At 42.1% G+C, this 18,287-nt stretch overlaps 1 long non-coding RNA gene across 2 annotated transcripts in view; it reads right to left on the reverse strand.

Moving 5' to 3' along the window:
- Positions 1-16,142: 16,142 nt before the first annotated feature.
- Positions 16,143-18,287, reverse strand: part of LOC107967797 (uncharacterized) — a 63,362-nt gene continuing 61,217 nt past the window's right edge. For both annotated transcript variants that reach the window (XR_010148160.1, XR_001708509.4), the window contains exons 7-8: positions 16,649-16,782; positions 16,143-16,350 (exon numbers count right to left, since the gene is read on the reverse strand). This is a non-coding gene — a long non-coding RNA (uncharacterized LOC107967797). The remainder of the gene's footprint in view (positions 16,351-16,648; positions 16,783-18,287) is intronic.

The following is an 18,287-nucleotide window of genomic DNA, read 5'->3' on the forward strand; positions in this document are numbered from 1 at the left end:
GTCTTACCTCATTTCATTCTCATAAGCCTTGGAATGTAGGCATTATTATTTTCTTAGTTTATAGTGAATGAGATTCAGAAAGATTGAAACTTTTCCACTCTCACATGGCTACTAGGTTAGGATTTGAAAGCAAATGTGTAAAATTGGAGTCTGAGTTTATAACCATGATAATGAACAAGTTTGAATATAGGAGAGGGAGAGGTAGAAATAGACATCCAATGTGTTGGTTCATTTTGGGTTGCTATAAAGGAATACCTGAGACTGGGTAATTTATGAAGAAAAGAGGTTCATTTTGTTCATGGTTCCACAGGCTGTACAAACATGGTGCTAGCAACTGCTTGGCTTCTGGTGAGGACTGGTGAGGAGCTTTTATCCATGGCAGTAGGTGAAGGGGGAGCAAGTGTGTCACATGGCAAGAGAGAGGGTGCAAGAGAGAGAGGGAGGGGTGCCACACTCTTTTAAACAACCAGTTCTCACATAAGCTAATAGAGGGAAAACTTACTCATTACTACAAGGAGGGCAACAAGCCATTCATGAGGGTTCCACCCCCGTGACCCAAACACTTCCCACTAGGCCCACACTGGTAATCAAATTTCAACATGAGATTTGAAGGAGACACATATTCAAACCATATCATCCCCTAACATCCACTCCACACTCATGGCCCAGTGATTTTAGGATTGGTTTCTGCTGTGGCATTGCAGGTTGGGTTCTTTGGAAGCTAATTCTGAGATGGAAATTATCATGCAGGATATTTTTTAGGTAGCGCTCTTGGGATTGACACTTTCAGAAGAGAGGGAAGAAACCAGGGTCAGGTGGAGATAGAGGCTGAGCTTCTATGTAGTCCCAGGGATGCCCTCAGTCAACCCTATGGGGTGTTAGGGAGCTGAGATGGCCCTTCAAAGATGTCCCAAGTTGGAGTGAGAAGTCTGGTCTCGTACCCTTGTGTTGACCAGTCACTGACTGCCCTCCTTGGAAATCTCCAAAGAGAGGGGATATCTGTGGATCACCCATCAGCAGAACTCCTAACAATGGTGGGAATAAATTCTTTATTTGTGAAGGGGATCACAACATTCTGTATCAGCTTCTAATCTAATTGAGAAAGTCACACATACTCATAGAACAGACTCACAGATGAATGGAGACACATACACACTCTCCCACACTCATCGTTGGCAATTCCAGGCAGCAGTAGACGATAAGTTCAGCTATAGGAACTTAAATAACTGTTCAGAGGAGGGGAAAAAATGCATTTGAGAATTTCACAGAAATTTTTATTTCCTCTGAACTATCCCTGATTATCAGTGTTAAATCCTTCTACCTCTGCCCTCAGCACAGTTACATCCAACTGATAAGCAGAATACCAATAAGGATGGTACACAATGCAACAATATATACAGATTCACAACTGAACACACTCAGTATTGTACACCTGCATACAAACACAATTCACTCACACACACACCCTCAAGTGTGCACAATATCCATATACACGTATGCATATATTCACAGCACACTCTCATTTAAACACAACACATAGCCACACACTCCCAAAGTGCTGCATACATACACAAATGTAGACAGTGAAGTTTGTCTAAACTCAGCAAGATAATTTGATAAAGATAAAATTTTCTTTGAAAAATCTATTAAATTGCCACACTATGAAAGACACGTGGGGAACTGGACAAGTTATGGGAACAACAGAGACGTATCTTACACCCTCTGTGTAGCGTAAAGTGTTTATTAAACAGAGTCATGAGCAGAGATCTGACTATATTATTTACTATTCTCACTCTCCTCTCTCTCTTTCTCTGTCAATAGTTGAGTTTGTGTCAGATAAATAAGCACATATTTCTCTACTACATCACATTACGTGGACACAAACAATACACACACACACACACACACACACCCCCCTCAACAATGGATGAGAATTCCAGAAAAGACGGAAGCCAAGAATTTCTTCCTTTCCTGTCGGACTTTTCCTTCATCCCAGTTCCAAGTCATCTCATCAGTAAAGACCCCCCCAAGTCATGGAGTGAAGAGGTTGATGCTGTCCTCACCACCTTCACATTGGTCGCCAAGTCTACAAACCTAGTTGTCAATAAGAAGAGAGTGTGGAAGGAGATTTCCAGGCCCAGTGAAGCCCTCTGTATTTATTGCCAGCCAGCCTCTTATCCCAGGAGCAAACACTTTGTAGTCTGAAGGGGCCATCTCAGATCAAACAGGGTTACCTCCTCAACTTCACTCATAATTGGAACAGTGCTTTCTTTTCCTGAAGCAGTTAACTCTTTTCCTCCCTTTCCCTGAACTCTCTCTTTGCCTGTTCAACTTCTGTTGTTTTGAGCAGAGAACTCCATCCCCATGACTGTGTCATTTCCCTTCTCTGGAAGGTCCATCTGTGCTGGGGGCTGCCCATCTGCACATTCACCCTTCATCTGTCATCAAGGGCTTCCTTCCATCCCCAAGTCCCATTTCGACATTCTCCTGCTTCACTACAGCCCATAACTCTCAGGCAAGTGGATTAACATGGTAATTTATCTGCAAAATTCCTTGAGTGAGGGATGAGGAGGGAGGAAGCCCAAGAGAGACCCTTGTCCCTGAATATTGAGTGGTTATTCTGTACACTAAGTAAATGATAAAACAAGCTCTGGGGTTTGGGGTAGGGGGAGGTGAAGGAATGGTTTGGGTTCAGTAAGGGGATGTTGTCATTCTGGAAAGTTCCAAGATTTGCTCTCCTTCCTCTGCCCAAGCTATATAAATAACCTGGCCCATTTTGGTTGGTGATCTCACTCTCAGATTACCCATTGCTACCCCAACTCACGCTTCTTATTTCAGAGACCCCCTGACTGGTATGGTGATGCCTGGTGGTTTCATTAGTAACCACTTGGCCATACTTAGGAACAGCATTGAACAGAAGACCAAAGGAACTGTCTTCCTGTTCCACCATCAAGGTGGGGGTGAGGGAGAAAATAGGAGGAAGAGATGGAAACAGAAAGTGTGACCAGTATCTCTCCCCAGCCTGAGCTGGGCTATGATAGTCCGAGATTAATATGCCTGAGGATTCCATATTAACTAATAGTGAATAGCCCTATTTATTCACAACCTGTACCTCCTTCTATCGTGGGTGACTTTTCTACTTGTCGGGAAGTGATAATCCAATGACACCCACTCTCCTTGGATGGCTTAGATTCCCACGCTATCTGTAAGCCAGCCAGTCTAGACCAAGGGCACAGTTTGCTAATGTAACACAGAAAGGGGCCAAGACATGTTTTCTCACCTCTCTCTAGCCCTCCACTTAATTTTGGCATTTCAAGGACTCCAGAACATTAGGGAGGAGGAAGGTGGCAATGCCTGTTGTACATAATAAAAGTGCAGAGGGAATGTCTAGAGCAAGATGATGGCCTTTGAGTTGTGTGGCTTCTAATCCCAATTTAGACACAAGTTAGGAGGCCCCCTAAAAAAGTGATGTGCACTTTATTGGGGGAGGGCTGAGTCCTCCGTGAATATCCGTCCTGTGGGATGTGTGTTCTTCCTGTTGAATTATCTAGAAGTTGCAGAAGCTTGGGAAGCTGAGATGAGGGAATAAAAATAATGAATGGGAGAATAAAAATAAGCATGTGAGAGAGAGTAGAGAAATTGGTCAGGTGGTGATAGAAACAAAGCCCTTCATCTTCTCTAAGTTCCAGCTGTTGGCTCAAAAGACTTCAGGGTGATATTCTGAAATTAAGCTCAGAGTTCAGCCAAGAGTCCTTGCTGCAGGGTTTTTTAATCCCCCATGGTTTAGCCCTCTCCACTTAAAGTACCCCCCGCCCTGCACTGCCCTTTATTGCCTCTGTTTCAAAAGGGTGTCAACAAGCCATTGGAGATCAATACACATTAGTCCATCTGTTTTCACTTTGAGGTGCCACATTCAGCATATGTCTTGCAATTCTTCTGATTGATTACTCTAAGCACTGACAGTTTGACTTTGAGTTGGAGTTCTCTTCCCTTATCTGCAGTTATAGTTTAACTTGTAGTCAACCAAGTTTTCCATAACAGTTCTGGTTATGAAAGACCATTTTTGATTAAATCAGAGAGTTCAGTCGCACGCTCCCATCCCAAAGCATTGCACCATGGTGATGTTCTCTAGCCCCTCAAGTTTGTTAATCACTTTTTATTACCAGCTACCCAAAGTCTGGCCCAATGCAAATCCACTTATTTATACACATTTATATCTACACAACTGTTCTAACTCCTCGAGGTGGCCAGATGCCAGTGTAACTAGTTGAATTTGGAAGATCAACCAGTGCACAATGAAATGAGGTGAAGACTAAATTCAGTCTGTGGCCTCTCCAAATGCATTAAGTTAGTTATCGATGAGCAGACTTTGGAGGGCACGAGTAACAGTGCTCCAATAAGCAATATTATATATATAAAATATAATTTTATAATAGGAATTGTCTCCCACTGTTCCAGCCATTAATTCCTGAATAAGAAAGACATGGGGTCAGATGACTGGGATTTGGGATATTTCAATGGTTGAGTTTGTGGATGCAAAAGTACAAATTACTGAAGGCTGGCCAAAACCACATCATGAAACCCCTAATTACTCATGCCGCCGAGTGGCGTTTTAGCACAGATAATACAAAAATGAATATCCAAGATGTCATTTATCTTTGGTTTTGGGTTATGTGCTAGGGCTGTTTCTTTTTGCATCATATTTTCCACATTCAATATTATTATTATTATCATTATTATTAACTTTACATCACCTCACAGCATTGCAGAATTGCAGAGATAGAAGAGATTTGGTGGATTAGTCGGTCTCATAATTTTCAAACTGTTTATTGAAGGTTCAGTGTTCTGGAAAGAAGTCTTGGGGAGTAAGGGAAGGACAATTGGGGATGCAGGTCCCGTGTTATACAGATTGCAAACTGAGTCCCAGGGAGGCAGTGAGACCTCCTAAGCTGGTTAGTGCCACAGCTGGTACTAGAACCTTGATCTTCTGGTTCTTAGAAAAAACAAGTATCTATGGTTTTAAGGTTTAAGAGGATCATTCCAAAAATGCAAACCAATCTCAAAACCTGACTAATAAAACTCATAGAGCTTTGAAAGGTTTGGTCCAAGAATCACAGCAAAAACATTTCAAATACAAAATGTTTAATAGTGGTTTTAGACATTTGAGTTATCATCTATTTTACTCTATCAGAATTGGTCTGCAAATGTGGGGTTAGAAAAATACAGAGATCAAGCAGGGCACAGTGGCTCATGCCTGTAATCCCAGCACTTTGGGAAGCCAAGGAGGGAGGATCACCTGAAGTCAGGAGTTCAAGACCAGCCTGGACAACATGGTGAAACCCTGTCTCTAGCAAAAATACAAAAAATTAGCTGGGCATGGTGGCAGGCGCCTATAATCCCAGCTACTAGGGAGGCTGAGTTAGGAGAATCACTTGAACCTGGGAGGCAGAAGTTGCAGTGAGCCGAGATTGCATCACTGCACTCCAGCCTGGGCGACAGAGCAAGACTCTGTCTAAAAAAAAAAAAAAAAATGAAGAAAAATACAGGATCAAGTGTGTCAGCCAAACTGCTGACCAGTGCTGACCAGTGCAGTGTGTTTCTGTGTATGTGTGTCTGTGTATGTATGAAGTATGTGTCTGTTTGGTAGGTGTTTGTTTATGTGCATATGACTTGTGTGTGGACTGTGTGTGAGTGGAGTGTGTGTGTGGTATGTGTGTCTGTAGGGTGTGGATGTTAAGTAAGTGTATGGCAGTATGGTGATACATGTATGTACAGAGCATGTGTGTTATGTTTGTGGGTATGCACAAGCAGTGCGACTGTGTGATATATGTGTCTGTAAGGTGTGAATGTTAAGTATGTGCATGGCTGTGTGTACATGTGTTTATAGAGTATATGTATGTTATGTATATGGGTATGTACATGCAATGTGACTATATAATGCATATGTGTTTGTGTGTGGTGTGCATGTGTGTCTGTGTGGAAGGTGTGTGTGAATGTGTGTGTGTATATGTAAGCATGTGTGTTGTGTATATGTCTGCATGGTTCTTTTGTGTTTGTGTGAGTGTGGTGTCTGGATATGAAGTGTGTGAGATACGTGTGTGTGCAGTGTGGATGTATGTTATGTGTATAGGTGTGTGTTTGTGAGTATTTGTGTACAGTATGTGTAGTGTGGGGGTCTTGGGTGTGTGTGCATGTGTAAGAGAGAGAGATGAGAGAAAAATTCAGAGACATACTGAGAGACATAAAAACAGAATGTCACAGACAGACAGAATAAGAAAAAGATTTGTGGCCGGGCACGGTGGCTCACACCTGTAATCCCAGCACTTTGGGAGGCCAAGGTGGGTGGATCACGAGGTCGGGAGTTCAAGGCCAGCCTGGCCAAGATGGTGAAACCCCGTCTCTACTAAAAATACAAAAATTAGCCGGGTGTGGTGGCGGGCACCTGTATTCCCAGCTACTCGGGAGGCAGAGGCAGAGAATTGCTTGAAACTGGGAGGCAGAGGTTGCAGTGAGCCGAGACTGCACCACTGCACTCCAGCCTGGGCAACAGAGCAAGACTCCATCTCAAAAGAAAAAAAAAAAGATTTGTGATAGTCCCTAAATGGTAAAAATAAAAACACCCTCCTAGCTCTGAAGAGAGAAGGATCAAGATTCCCATCCTGGCTCCACCGCATACTGGTGCAAGATTTAGGGCAAGACTTGCCACCTCTTCACGGTACTACTTCTTCTTCAGTAAAATACGGAAATAATACAATATCTTTCTGGGAGACTTGTGTTGAGAATTTCATGAGATAATATACAGAAAGTGTTTCAGAGAATGCCCAATGCATAAGTAGGTGTTTAAGAAATGGGAGCTATTATTATTGCTATGATTATTTTAATTATGTCTACTTTTATTACTATTATATATATATATATATATTTTTTTTTTTTTATGAGATGGAGTCTTGGTGTGTCACCCAAGCTGGAGTGCAATGGCGCGATCTTGGCTCACTGAAACATCCACCTCCCAGGTTCAAGCAATTCTCCTGCCTCAGCCTCCCAAGTAGCTGGGATTACAGTTACCTGCCACCATGCCTGGTTAATTTTTTTGTATTTTTAGTAGAGACAGGGTTTCACCATGCTGGTCAGTCTGGTCTTGAACTCCTGACTTCAAGTGATCCACCCACCTTGGCCTCCCAAATTGCTGAGATTATAGCCACCGCCCCCGGCCTTATTACTATTATTACTCAATTATGTGTCACTTGTTCAAAACTGAAAATTTCCCACAAGGTAGACTGTTTTCCAGCCCCCATCATTCACTCTTTTATTTGCTGGCAACGTGTTTCTAGAATTGTTTGACTTTCTATAAAAGTCTCCATATATTTCAGGAGTAATTTTCAAGTACAGTAACTTCTCAAATGTAGGATGCCATTGCTGTCATTGCATTGATTATTGAGAAAATAAATAAATAGCAAAACAATGCAAGGAATGGTCACCATATCCCGAGTTTCCAGATGCACGATCTTCTCTCAGTGAAAGGAATGAAATTCTTTTTTCATCTTTCAGACTTGGCTTATTAAAGTAATTTCCACCAAGTTGTTTCTGGCAGTTAATAAGGAGAATTTTAATTCACAGAGGAAACAGAGGAAAGGGGAAGGAAGCGAATATCTGCCTTCTATAAATCAGACTCTTTAAGGCATTGATTTCATTAAATATTTAAAATAATCCAATGATGTTCAGATTAGCGTCTCCATGTTACACAGCAGGACAGTGCGACTTCAGGAGATGATAAAACTTCCTGCCTAATGTGACACAGCCAGAAAATGGCAGAGTGAAGCCACACTGCTTGGGCCCACCCAAGAATTTAATCTTCTCAGCCAAGAACATTAAGAAAAATAACAAACAAAAGAGGTGGCATGATTCCATCCAGGAAAGATGGTAGCACCTGAAAATCCAGAATTTTCAGGGTGTGGTTCCATGGGCAGCTTAAAGGGAACAGAATGGCCCCCACCAAGGTGGCTTGTTTCACTTTCCTTGTCTTCTCCACCGACCAGCAGAAGACCCCACTGGAGATAAAGCTCAGAATGTACAAATCCCAAATTTACCCAGCCCAGGAACATCCAGAGACCAATAACTTCCTTGTCTCCCAGTCTGGCGGTCTCCTTTTCTTTGATAACCACCCCAGTTGTTTTCATTTCTCATTTCTTTTTCTTGCATGTAGCCCTTGGCTTGTTTCCATGCCACCCAGCTCCTACAATAGAAGCGATATGAGATTTTCTGCTACGGCAACATTCTTTGGGTGTTAAAGTTGCTTTGTTTTAAAAAGGCTGATGGTGGCTTAGCCACAGAAGAATGAACATGACGCCTTGGCTCCTTGCTGGGGAGGCACCTGTGGGATGGTGTCACCTGTCACTGGGAGACAAAGAAAGTCGTGCTCTGTCACTCTTTGGGTGGCAATTCTGTTGAAGTCACTGACCCTGCTTCCTCAAATTTTGCCTCTGCATCTGATGGGGTGCAGGCTTTTTTAGGGTTCTTTTCCAGATGTCTTTTGTGAACGCCACCCTCTGAGACAGAGATATGGGGTTTTAGGATACCTGCTTTATTGCCTTTTATGACTTCATCTTTCTTCTTGCTGCTCTTGAGAAAATGGACTTCACACACTAGGGAGATTTATGACTCTTCCTAGCAGCTTTCACAGAAAGAGTTAGCAGAGTGAATGAGGAAACGTCTTTTCTCTTTTTGCCCATACCAGAATTTCGGGGTGTGAAGGCAGCGTACTGAGTCTTCTTATTTATAAATCTACTTTCCATGAGCCTTCAGATAAAGGAGAACTAGTTTTATTTAAAGCAAGCTAATAGTGTTAATTATGAGAAATATGATAAAGTTTTTTAAAAACCCTAGTGATTAACAAAAGACCAATACTGAAATTATAAAGAAGAGAATTCTAGAATCTTCCTTGGTGACACTCAATTCATGCGTAATCCAAATACCCAAGCATTTGGTATTGCATTCTACAATTATTTGTCAAATGTCTGCTACACATTAGGCATTGTGATAGGCAGCAGATACACAAGAACAAACGAGATAGGCGTGGTTTCTCAGGGAGTTGATAAGCTACTGAAGAGGACAGACACCTAGACACTACACAATAAATTTGGTCTATTGAAGAGAGGGTCCTAACTCACTGGAAATCAATGAGAGTGCTCAGGATGAAGTGATGCTCAGAGACTCCTGCACCTTGTCCTCTTTCTCCATTGCGTGGGGCCCAAGCTTAAATGGTAACATCTGAAAGCTTAATTCTCTAACCCAGGAGATTCCATGATCATGAAGGTGATGATAAACCCTTTCAGCTCGGGACCATCCATCATATCATGACACTCAGAGGTGATGTCAAATCTTTGATATCAAACTTTTTTGAAGTTCATTTTCTGTCATGGTATAATTGCTGGGTCTAGGTCTGCCTTTCTATTTTATATTGGAGAGTATTCAGTGATGGAGGGGTGTGTGTGTGGGTGTGTATGTATGTGTGTGTGTGTGTCTTTACTTTTTTTCTTTTCTGTAGCTTAGATCTTGGTTACAAAATAACTGTAATATAGCCTATTAACCACATGTTATTGTAGGGTTTTAAGAGCTACAAGGAAGTATTCAATCCTGCCACATTTCTGCATGCTTATAGGGAGAAAGGATGGACACTTTCATTATTGCTGTTATCAGAAGAAAAAAAGTAAGAAATACTTACTTTTGTTCCTCATTCTTCAACCCATTTAAGATTTTGAATACCCATGCACAGGGAAAAAAACCTATCATGAATTAGTAGATAATAGTGAAGTATATTCCACATACCATATAACCAAACATTTGTATCAAATATCCATATGCCTTTGGGAAAGCTGCCTCCTCTTTTTGTACTTAATTTTGTAATTGTGAAACCAGGAGGATGCACTAGGTAATCTCAAAATTTATTTCTACTTCTAAAATTTCCAGTCCATGCCTTAGACCTTAACACATCTCATGACATTAAGATATTCTAAGTCCTAGCCCAGAGGCACTTCCAAATGACTTTTGATGTATAATACCAGATAAAGCAACTGGGTGAATTTTAAAATATGACCTTAAGTAAAGCTTCAAAGAAAACCCTAAACAGCTCCATCTCTGAGGTTCCATCCTCTCTTAGAAGACTGAGATGTCCTCCTATAATCCAGGTGTAAAAATATTCCATGGCATGCTTTGAGAGACAGGCAAGAGAAGGTAGAGAGGGAGAGATGAGGACTTGTCAAAGTAGACACAAATGAATGTGCAACCATTGACTGACCGAATGGGTCAGTTGACGGATGAAATTTTTATCTCTAATCTGGGAAGCGATTCAATCACCAAAGCGGAGTAAGAAAATCCTTCTCTACTAAGATGGAACAAGTGCTAAAAGTGGTATTCAAAGCACAAGTTTCAAATCCTGCTGCCTCCTGACATATATACACTTGCTATATAACCTTGGTGGGTTTAAGTAATTTCTTTGACCTTCAGATGATGATGATAATGATGATGATGAATAGAGGTAGGGTCTTGCTATGTTGTCCAGGCTGGTCTTGAACTTCCAGCCTCAAGCAATCCTCCTGACTCAGCCTCCTGAGTAGCTGGGATTATAGGCCACTGTGTCCAGTCTTCAGATTATTAAATTGGTAAGAGTTTTTCGTGAGAATGCAATGAGATCATATATTTAAGAGTTATTGGCTCATAGTGCATGCTCAATGAAAATGCTGACTCTAATTAGAATAATTATTTTGTTATGGTCTGAAAGTTTGTGTCCCCTCCAAATTCATATGTTGAAATCTTAAGCCCCAAGGTAAAAATATTAGGACATAGGGCCTTTGGGAAGTTATTAAGTTGGGAGAGGAGAGTCCTCATGAATAGGATTAGTGCCTTTATTAAAGAGGCCCAAGGGAGCTCATTTGTCCCTTCTGCCAAGTGGAAGTATAGCAAAAAGATGGCTGTCTATAAACCAGGAAGTGGCCCTCACCAAACACTGAATCTGTGGGTACCTTGATCTTGGACTTCTGGTCTCCAGAACTGTGAGAAATAAATTGCTGTTGCTTATAAGCTGTGCAATTTATAGTGGTTTATTATAGCAGCCCGAATGCAGGAAGATTTCTTCACTCAACCCCCCCGAGAAGCAGTGGAACAACTTGGTAGTAAAAGTAGGTAAGAATGGGAGCAGCCAGTTCATGTTTGTTCAAACGCACTGCACCCTCTCTCTCACCTCACACCTGTGTTTCATTCTTTCAAGTCTTCCCATCTATACTCTGCCTTTCTTGAGATCAGATGCTGTCCCCTGTACTTGAGCACTCTTCCCTCACTTCTTTTACCTAGTGAGCTCTTATTTTTATTCTCCAGGCCTCAATTTACATATCTCCAGCTTTCTCTAAGATTCCCTCCCTGCCCTCCCCCACCAAGCCCAGGTTACCACCCGCAGTGTGGTCTCCTGCACCCTCTATGTGCCCTCCTTAGAACTCTTAACCTGCCATGTTGCTACGGTCTGTCCCACACCTCTCTTTCCCACAAGACCTTAAGGAAAAGAAGGACCAAGCCTGGATGTTGCCACTGTTCAATCTCCAGCACTCAGTCCAGTTTTAGAGGAGAACAGACCCTCAACACATACGTGCTGGTTGAGAAAAGAGAGGCCTTCTGAGTACCACAGGAAGAGTCTAGGGAGGTGAGTACAAAATGGCGGCCACAGATTCCTCACAAGGGGGAAGAGATTCCTTGGCCTGCTGACCTTTGCCCCCTCTCCAGCCACCCCTGAAGATTCCATTCCAAGTCCTGGCACCATCAGATAGTGAACTTTTTGATGGAGGCTTCCCACTTGCAGCAGAGAAGGCCCTCCACTCCACCCACAGAAGGCCTGCTTCTCCCAGCTCCCCAGGCCTCACTCCTTGTGTGGTGCCTCCCGTCCATTTTCCAGTCTGGGGCTGTGTCTGCTCTTGGAGTCAGGAGGGGAATGTCTGCGCCTTCTGCGGAGACACAGCGAGGGAACATGACGTCTCCCTCTGGCCCCAACCCCGAGCATCATTGGTGTTGGCCTGAGATCAAAGCCGCTGTTCCATTTTTAACCTCGGTAGGGCCCCACCTCACCCTGAGCATGTGTTCCTGACATTTCATTGTGAGCCAGGGGAATAAACAAAACCCACCCCCTGAGTCTAGCGAAGGACGCCTTCAGGGGAGCTCTGAACTCGGCGAGGCAGATAAGTGTTTTTCCCACCGAGGGCCCCCCTTGTGCACTGTGGTTTTTCCTGAGCTTACATGACACCACCGTAAGGGAGATGGATGGCTTTATTTTTGTGCAGAACAAATGTACAGATGGTGACCCCCGACCAAAAAAAAAAAAGAAAAAAACTTAGTGTGCAGAGGCAGGGAGGAGGAGGCAGGGGGAGTCCATGTTGGCCTCTCCTCTGCCTATCTTTTCACTTCTCCTGGGTCTCCCGAAAATGTCACCAAAGTCTCCATCTGTGGTTATTGGAGATATTGACAGGAGCCCATTTTATTTTCAAATTATCTGTTCTTTGAGGTAAAAATAAAGACATGCTTTTAGAATTTTCAAGCAATTAAAAAAAGATATAAGGAAGAAAGATATGTCTGGTACAAATTAGAACTCAATAAATATTTGTGGAAGGAAGGAAAGAAAAAAATCCCTCCAAACTCCACCACTATCAATATTTTGATGAGCATCCTTCTATATATTTATGTGTATTCCAACTGTGTAACAAACAGGATCATACTGTATTCATATATAACATATTCATATTTTCTATATATGCGTAATAAATACAGTACAATTGCTACTATAGTTACTATTTCCAGCTGTATTTACACAGAATGATTACTGTGTTTATGAACATCATACGTTTATATTGTATACACACACATATAGTATCTACTACATCACACTGTACTATACTCTATTGTACTATAGTATATGCTACAATGTTTTTTTTTGTTGTTGTTTTTTGAGATGGAGCCTCACTCTGTCGCCCAGGCTGGGGTGCAGTGGTGCAATCTTGGCTCACTGCAACCTCCACCTCCCAGGTTCAAGCAATTCTCCTGCCTCAGACTCCTGAGTAGCTGGGATTACAAGCATGTGCCACCGTGCCTGGCTAATTTTTCTATTTTTAGTAGAGACAGCCAGGCTACTCTTGAACTCCTGACCTCGGGTGATCTGCTCACCATGGCCTCCCAAAGTGCTGGGATTACAGGAGTGACCCACTACACCCCACCAGCATATGCTACTATGCTCTAAAAAGTGCAGTAGTATGTTCCTATTGTACTTACTTACAGGATCATACTGTTTGAGGTGTTTCACTGTTGGCTTGTTTACCATGTCCTGGACGTCTTTCCATGTCTATGAATTTTAAAACAAATTCATCCCATTTCAAGGCTGCCAAGTAGCTATTTGTGTGGCTGTGCTATCACTTAACCACTCCAAGAGAGCCACTTATGAAACCCCCACCTTAAAGTAAGCTCATACTTTTAATTTTTTTTTTCTCTTGTGACTCTACCTTTCTGCTGTCTTGTAAGCCATACCCATTCGAGGTTAGAGTTTTCTACTTCCTCAACTGCAAAGTTGTCAGTATCAGGACAAGGAGTGCACATTTGCAGAAACCCTTTTGGATTTCTCTGTGGTGCTTTGGCTTGAAGAAAACAGTCCTCTCCTTTCTGCCTTCACCCACCTAATTTGTTTCCACATTTGTTTTTTTTTGTGGTGGCAATGACTGTATCAGGCTTTAAAAGGATGGTGTCTGGAGATTCATAGCTTTTCAAAAGCTCTTTGTTTTTTTCTGATGAACAGCCAGAACTAAGACACAGGAAGGCATAGAAAGAACATGGCCTCTCATGTTCAAAGGAGCCAAATTCTTGTTCGACCTTTGACCTCCCATGAAACAGTTTCCTCATCTGCAAAACTGCGGAGATTATAACTGAAGCCGCCTTGCAGTGTTGTTATGAGGATTACAGTAAGCAAGTGCCTGACACACAGAACTCCTTAGCAATGTCAGCTTCTCTTTCTGAGAGCGTGTGAGGCAGGAGATGAAAGGTTTTGGAATTAACCATGTCTAGGTTTGAATCTGAGCTCAACCTCTTTCTATTTTTTATTATTTGTTTATTTTTAAAATTCTTTAAAAAATTTTTTTTGTTTTTATTTTTATGTTTTGAGACAGAGTCTTGCTCTATCACCCAGGCTGGAGTGCAGTGGCACAATCCCAGCTCACTGCAGCCTTTACCTCCCGGGCTCAAGCAATCCCCCCACTTTAGCCTCCTGAGTAGCTGGGACTACAGGCATGCACCACCATGCCTGGTTAATTTTTTTTTTTTTTTTTTTTTTTTGGTAAAGACAGGATCTCACTATGTTGCCCCAGGCAGGTCCCAAGCTCCTGGTCTCAATCTGTCCTCCCGCCTTGGCCTCCCAAAGTGCTGAGATTACAGACGAGAGCCATGGTGCCTGATCCTTTTTAAATTCTTTTGTAGAGACAGAGGTCTCACTTACTATGCTGCCTAGGCTGGTCTCAAACTCCTGGCCTCTAGCAATCCTCCAGTTTAGGCCTCCCAAAGTGCTGGGATTACAGGCATGAGTCACCATATATGGCCTTCAACTTCTCTCCAGATAAGTGACTTAACCCCTTTAAGTTTCTGTTTTCTTTCTGTCAATTGGAGTTAAAATATTCATGAGACAGCAGTCATAAGGCTTACAGATACTGTCTGCAAAGGGCCTGGATCAGGGCTCTTAAGTGGGAGCTGCTCTTATGATTCATTAGATTCTGACTCTTATCTCCAAACTTCAGGAAAAGCTTGAACTATCTTTTATTTCCACATCAGTGGTCATGTTTTAGATGCCTATTTACATTTAGAAAATTTTGGGACAAAATTCAGAAACTTCATTATAATCCTGCCTTTCCTATTTACTTCCTGAAAGACCTTCAACAAGGCACCCTGGTTCCTACTTTTCTCGTTTCCCTAAATTGTTGATGCTGTTTGTAATAAAAACACCACTGAATATATCCTTGGTACTTAACAGTTTACAAAGCATCTTTCATTATCATTATACTATATTAACTTCCTAGCTACTGGGCCAAAGTTTACCAGTACACATTTAATACATCAATATTCTATCAACTTCAGAGCCCCTTTAAAATATGTTTTTTTTTTTCTTTCTTAGAAAGCGAGTTATGGGCAAAGGGGTGAGAGTGGGTGTTAATATTTCCTGGGTTCTTCAGAGTACTTCCTTATTCATCCAACTAGCATTATGTAATTGCTAGTAACATACTAGTTACTGTCCTACAATCTGAGGATGGAATAAGGTATTGTCATGACTTTCAAAAGTCTCCTTGGCTGGGCATAGTGGCTCACACCTGTAATCCTAGCACTTTGGGAGGCTGAGGCAGGAGGATCGCCTGAGCCCAAGAGTTTGAGACCAGCCTGGGCAACACAGCAAGGCCCCACCTCTGCAAAGAAAGTGGCACACACCTGTGGTCCCATCTACTTGGGAGGCTGAGGTAGGAGGTTTGCTTGGGGCCAGGAGGTTAAGGCTGCAGTGAGCCATGATCGTGCCACCACACTTCAGCCTGGGCAACCAAGCAAGACCCTGTCTAAAAAAAAAAAAAAATCTCCTTTTTAAATGGGAAAGATATACATGTACACTGGAGCATGGAAAATATTCTAATGAAGATGTGCAGGGTAAAGTTGAAATACTAATGAGCGGATCTCTGACCCTGGGGGTGGAGGCCAGTGTTAGAAAAGATTTTAGGACAAGAAAATTCTTGAGTTTATCTTCAATGAAAAGAGTTCATTTCATCCAAATGGGGCTGACGGGGGCAGAGGAAATGGGGGTCAGGAAGGGAGTTTTTGGAAGACAGTGCACTGTGTTTAAAGGCTTGGAGGCAGGCACCACTCTGGTGTTTTTCAGGGGACTCCAGGAAGTCTATAGAGTGGTTGTGGGGGTGAGCAGGAGATGAAGCCAAAACTGTCAGCAGTGGCCAGAACTTGGAGAACCTTGTATTCCCTGTTGAAGAATCTGGGCTCTTCTGAGAGCAATGGTGGGTTTTACACGGGGGAATAGGATGACCCAAATTGTGTTTCTGGATGGCTGGATTTAAGGTGGTGACACAGAGGCAGGATTTGGGTTGAAGTGGTTTATTTGGGATGTGATCTCGGGAAGCAACGGCAGGGATGGGGAAGTGAGATACGGAAGGAGAGAAAACCAATGAAGGCTGCACTGTAGTGAAGGCTGCACCACCAGGGCAAGGGAAGCCCTATTCCTCCCTGTTCACACGCACAGGCACACATACACGTACACACGCCCTATTGGGTCTGTTTCTCTGGAGAACTCTGAAAAATACAAAAAGTCAATATTCTTTGTATGTAAGTCCTCTGAATACAGAAATGGCCACATGACACAAGCCTAGACAATCAGAGTCCTGCACTGGCTCCTCTGCCCTTTGCATCCTTTAATCTCTCCCACTGGTGCCATCAGAGCCCGCGCTGAGTCTGGCTTTGAAGAGGATTGAAGAATTGGGTTAGAACTCCATCTGATGCTGACCTGGCCTGACCTCCAAACACTGCTTCTCCCACTGCGCCTAAGATTAAGGAACTACCTCCGTGTGTGGGGGAGAGCTGTCCCACCTACCTGAATGCTCACTGTAGAGGGTTTAACTCTTGTTTTTGTTTCTTCATAATTCATTCTCTCATTCTTTGTCTTGATTCTCCTTCCACGATGCTCCCTATGCTGTTTTTTTTCTGAATATGTAAGTAATATATTTTCTTTGTTGAAAATTCAGAAAATACGAAAAAGACTTTAGAAGAAAGTAAGTATCACCCATAACCCAACACTGAGCAGTAATAACCACTCTAACATTTAGGTATATTTTCTTCTTTTTTCTATGCATTTATGTTTTTTTTTAAATTAAGATTGTACTATATATATAATTTGTTTTTAAAATATTTAATTTTTGAACAGACAATATATTTTACATGGCTAAATAATCAAAAAGTGTAAAATTGTATACAGTGAAAAGTCTTGCTCCCTTCTGATCACATAAGTAATTACCATTTATCAGTTTCCTTACAGAGATTTTGTTTTAAATGTTTTTAGAGACAGGGTCTCACGTTGTTGCCCAGGCTGGTCTCAAGCTCCTGGCCTCAAGCAGCCTCCTACCTTGGCTCCCAAGGTGCTGGGATTACAGGCATGAGCCACTATGCCCAGCCCTTCCAGAGATTTTTTATGCTTATTAAAAGCAATTATGAATAATTTTCTTTGCTATACCTGCAAGTTTTTAATATAAATAGCACACCGTAATAACTATTCTGCATCTTGCCTTTTTCACTTAATATATGCTATAATTCATCCCAAATCATTACATAAAGAGCTGCTTCATTCTTTTTTACAGCTGTCATTTTATAATATTCCATTGTATGTATGTACCATCATTTATTTAGCCAGTCCCCTGGTGAATGGATATTTAGATTGTTTCCAATCATTTGCTATTAGTAACAGTGTTTGTATATAGATTATTTTGCCCTTTACTGTAAGATAAATTCCTAGAATTCTTAAAGGGTATGTGCATTTGAATTTTGATAGCTGTTGCTAAATTGTCCTCCAGGAAGTTATATATATAAATGCCCTCACCAGAGGCCAGGTGCAGTGGCTCACACCTGTAATCCCAGCACTTTGCAGGGGATGCTCCCTATGCCATTCTTTGCCCATTTGACTTTAGGCACAATCTCAGTAATCAGGCAGAATCACGTGACTCAGCCTAGCCAATAAGAGTTCCACTTCCCTATGGCCATGGTGATCGGTGCAAAGCTGAGCACATAATCTAAGTTGCCACAGTCAGAGCCAATGAGGGGAGGCCCCTGGGTTTTCACTGAAACTATTGGACAACTGGAGTTCTCTTTCTGCTGGGTTTGCCAGGCTAGTGGGCTATAAGGATGAAGCTGCCATCTTGAGAATAAATTCAATCCAGTAGAAAATAAAACTAAAAGATGGGGAGAGAAACTAAAGCTTGATGATATCATTTGAGTACCTGAATTCAATCATACCTGAAAGCAGACAACTCCACCCCTAGACTTTTAAATTATGTGAATCAATAAATTATTTTTATTTCCTTAAACCCATTGAGTTGGGTTTCTGTCTCTTGCAAACATAGAGGTCCTAGCTAAAGAACTAATCAAACCTTTGGGGAATAGCCCTGGCTTTCGGCAGCCTCAGGTTCCCTTTTTCTAGGGGATGAGAATCTGATATGTTGGAATCTTGAACCATCCAAATA

The sequence above is a fragment of the Pan troglodytes genome, chromosome 10 (genome assembly GCF_028858775.2).
Source record: "Pan troglodytes isolate AG18354 chromosome 10, NHGRI_mPanTro3-v2.0_pri, whole genome shotgun sequence".
Taxonomy (NCBI): domain Eukaryota; kingdom Metazoa; phylum Chordata; class Mammalia; order Primates; family Hominidae; genus Pan; species Pan troglodytes.